A 4,510-nucleotide genomic window follows, 5' to 3' on the forward strand; every position below is an offset into this window, starting at 1 on the left:
AAACCTTTCTCCTTTGATCACTTCAAGAGCCTTTGGAATTTCAAGACATCTTCTCCCTCTTCCCCACATCCCCCTCCTGCTCAGCAGGAAACCACCTCACTTCTCCTTTGAGTTTCCCAGCAGCCTGACCACAAAGGAGTGATTTCATCTCAGCCTGGGAGCTGTGCACAGCAGAGACTCCTCCTGCCCTGGGGCAAGCTTTGCTTGGGCCCTCTTTGGAAAACCTTGTGTGGACTGGGAGCTTTGCCTCTCATTTCCCAGTGATTCAGCAGCTGAAGCTCAGGTAAGAGTGAAGCAGCTCCTTTGACCCAGGCTGGTAACAAGAGTTCCTCCATGGGTTTGGTGGGTGCAGCCAAAGGAGGAGTGGTTTTGGAAGTGGTTATGGCACAGCTGTGGGAAGTCACCCCCAAAAATGCCCCATGGCAAGGGGGTACAGAGAAAGCACGAGGTACCTGCAGGTCAGAGGGGAAGGTGTGAGCCCAAATAACTGTAATATTACAGAAATAGTAAGGTGTTAGACATCAGAGCATCAGATTTACTATCACAGGGGTCGAAAAAAATTAGTAAATTCTCATTGCAACTGTGGATCATCTTTCTGGAGCAATTTTGGATAGTGAGTGCTCTCACTAACTCCCAAGTAAGTGGTTACAAACCACAGTGGGTTCATGAGCTGTGGGAAAGGCAGAGCTGCTCTGGCCAGGGCTTTCTGCAGAGACTGGCACCCAGCTCGTTAAGCCCAATTACTGTCATTCACAGAAATGTCACAGCCCCCTTCTGCCCTTGGCTCCCGGTGTGGCCACTGCCAGTGCTGCCCTAGAAATGAGGGACAGATTATTTTACTTGGAAAGCTGAGAGGTCTGTAACTTTTCCTTCTCTCTCCTTTTGTTTTGGGGAAGACAGTGACAGTGTTCCTATTCCACCATGAATTATTACAGCTGGATATTCTCACAGCCTCTTTGTTTCAGGCTTTTTGTCCTTTCTGTCTCCCAGGGGTGCAGGTCATCACCAGCAGCACTTCCATGATCAGTTCAGGTTCTTCAGCTTGTCTGACCCAGTGCTTGTGAAGGCTGAGAGTCAGGGAAGAAAAACTTGGGTTTGTGTTACTTTAGAAGTTGTGCCCATGGGAAGGAGGGGATGAAACACGGGGAGGAGAATTGCACACAGATACATGGGAGGGTTTATCAAAACAGCAAACTGGCCTCTGGAAACAGGTGAAGTTTAGAGCCTGGAGAGCACCAGCCTCAGGGGTAAAACAGGCTCCTTCTTTTCCATCAAGACTGGGATTTTAACTAGAGGTTTGGATTGCTGCACTACAGAAAGGAATGATTTTATCTCCTCAATTTGGGCTCAATCAATTATTTGAATTCTTAAAAACCCCAGAAGCAAGCCCAAATCCCTCTCTGTATTTCTTCTGTAGTCAGTATTTTCCAGTGTTATTAATCCATTTGCATTTCCCTGTGCTTTAAAACTAATTTCCCCCGTGTTCTACTCTATTTTTGTCTGTTCAATATTAACCCAGCTAAGATCATTTCAAAGTCTGTAGAATCAGGTGTGAGAGTAAACAACTTCACATTTTCAGCACTGCTTACAAAGTCAGTTATTATTATTGGAGAGCAACTTCAGTTCTGAGATGATTCCACCCCCTTGTCTCTTTCAGCAGACAATTCCCTCGAGTATTATTTCCTATTCTTGAGCAAGAAGCTGAATTTCTGTCCTGTTTCAGTTTCAGAGACACCCCCTGGCAGCACCTCACCTCTCTGACCTCAGAGCCCTCCCCAGCTGAAGACTTTCTCCCTGGGAACTGTGAACCAAAAATCAAGGTAAGTAATTATTGATAACCAAGAGGTTTCTAGGAAAGATGCCTGAGTTTATTCTCAGTTCATTACTTCAGGACATCCTGACTGTTACATCTGTTTGGCTGGCAGCTCGAGGGGGAAGCACAGATTTCTGACCCTGTTGTAGCTCTGTGGAAAGGGAAGATTTATTCCAAGATTTGATCCCAGGAGTCTGTACTTGGTTGAGCTTCCAAAATCAGTAAAGACAGTGTCCAAAAGCTGACTTTGTTTACCTTCATGTTTTATATTTGAAATGATCAGGGGGTTGAGGAGTGCTCTAGTCAAATCTGTGCCTGTCAAATCTGCCAGTCCTGTGCCAGCACTGCCAGCTCCACAAACACTCAGATTTAGCAAGAGAATATTGAAGTCAATGGCAGAATTTTAAAATGCCATGAACAACACGTGGCTGAAGCTTCCAGCACACTTTGCACCAGGAGCAGAGTTCTACAAGCTGTTGTGTGATAGAACAGAACAGAATGACAGAAGGAAACTTTCTGTGCAGCTGTTCTGACCTCTGGATGTGCCAGTTTGCAGAGTAGGTGTGATTCAGCAGCACAGCCCATCCCTGCACCTGCAGCATCTCTGAGGTTTGAACTCCAAAAGAGGCCCAGCAACACTGAACCCCCCAAGTTCTCTGAACAGGGAACAGAGGAGGGGAGGTACCTTTTGGATGATTGGCTTTGCATCAACTATGGAGAAATGGAAAAAAATGCTTGTTTTACAAATGCCTGTGGAGAAGCTCAAGATGGAGAACACACTGCAAAGTCTGTAAAGGGAAAAAAAAAAAAGCTAAGCTTATGGTGAAAGTAAAGCTGCATGGCTGTAACCATGGAGACCAAAGCTCTTCTGATGCAGAAATAAATGAACACAACCTTTTCATATTTATTAGTGGGACTGATGATGAAAGATAAAGTCAAATTAAAATATAAAGCAATAGAGGCAAGAGTGAGTGGCTGCCTCTGCCCCTGCAATGCAGGTTCTTGTAATGGATCATCACAAATGAGCTGGGGTTACAGAGGCAAATCACTTATAAATACTCCTGGTTATACCAACCTGCTTATGCAAATATCAGCTTCTTTATTAACAAAACTGGAGAGACAAAGCACATGACATATTCCTGAAATCTTCTGGTTCTTACTAAAATGAAATTAATTTGTTTTCCTAAATAGCTGTGAAATGTGTGTTTTACACAATGGGAAACTTTCCTGTGAGTATTTGAAAGCTGCTCATTTCTCATGGCAAGAACAACAGAATTTTCTATTAAAATACTGGGTGAATATTCAGGTTTGCCATGAAAATCCGTGTCAAAGGGTCAAGTACTGACTGGTGAGGAGCTGTCAGAGCTGCCACAGTGGGGCAGGGACAGCAGCAGCAGAGGGCACTGGAGCTGAGTTCAGGGAGCCAGAGGAGCACACTGGGAGCAGCAGGAAAAGCCAGGGGAGAGCCTGAGCTGGGCCAGGGCCCCTCAGTGCAGCCTGTGCATGAACAGGGCTTCAGCATCCCAGCTCTGCCTGAGCCCTGCAGCCACAGCAGCGACCCCAGGGTGTCCCTGCAGGGCACAGGGCAGCCCCAGGAGCCAGCCCAGCCCCGTGGGAAGGGCTGTGAACTGTGGGGAACTTCCAGCCCACCCAGCTCACAGAACAATATCCTAAATTACACACATTGGGTTAAGGCTCTTCAGTTTTACTGAGTTATTTTCTTCCCCTTTCTGACTTCCTCAAAAGTGTGGTTAGCCTCAAACCTGGAGAGGAACTCGTGACCAGCCTCAAAGCCAGATTTGAAGAGTAGCTGGTTTGAAATACTAGAAAGTTTGTGCCAAGACTTAAAATAACCACCCTGCATCCTTGAGATCCTGGTAAGAGAATGGTTGCGTGCAGAACCTTTAATTTAATCACTGTATAAAATGGAATTTCCTGGAATTTTCTGGCAAATGAAACACTCCTAAAGAGTTCATATTTCAGTCTTACTCTTCACTGACTACACCCAGTTCAGAGCACTGAAATCTGATTTTTCATTAGAGTTTGCTGATACTAAGGTTACCTTGCCAGGTACTGAGACAAACGTGATGCACATTGATAAAAGGATACCACATTCTTTATGTCATTGCTAAACAGATAAAAACTGCTGCACTTCCCCACTGCACTGAGGAAATCTCATCACAGCAGAGTTCCCCAGTGAATCCCCTCCTCAGGGCCACACTGCAGGCCTGGCCTGGCCTGGCCAAACCAAGCACAGCTTTGGACAAGCTCAGTTTCAGTTTTTCTGCTGTTCAGTTTACTTTACCTGCCAGGCTGGCCCAGGCTTCTCCCCGTGGGAAGGGTCAGTGTTCCAAAGCTCTGCCCTCCTGCCTCAGGGAGGGATTTTCCAGGGGGAAGCAAATCTCTGCTCATTGAGGAACTGACAGAGCTCCTTTCCCAGGATGCAGAACAAGCAAACCAGTACAATGCTACTTACAACTGTTCTACAGCACTGAACAGGAACAAGACATTTCAGCCCAAGTTACTCTGCAGATTCTCAATAACCTTGAAGGAGATAAGCATTCAGTAAGTACTAAACAGAGAGGCCCAGCAGGGCTGGGGAGCACCTGGAAAAACAGAGGAAAAAAGAAGGAATGAATATAGTGAGGTGGGATTTACCAGCCAGGAATGGAGCACTTGCATGTAATAAAGCAAATA

The sequence above is a fragment of the Oenanthe melanoleuca genome, chromosome 20 (assembly GCF_029582105.1).
Source record: "Oenanthe melanoleuca isolate GR-GAL-2019-014 chromosome 20, OMel1.0, whole genome shotgun sequence".
NCBI lineage: Eukaryota > Metazoa > Chordata > Aves > Passeriformes > Muscicapidae > Oenanthe > Oenanthe melanoleuca.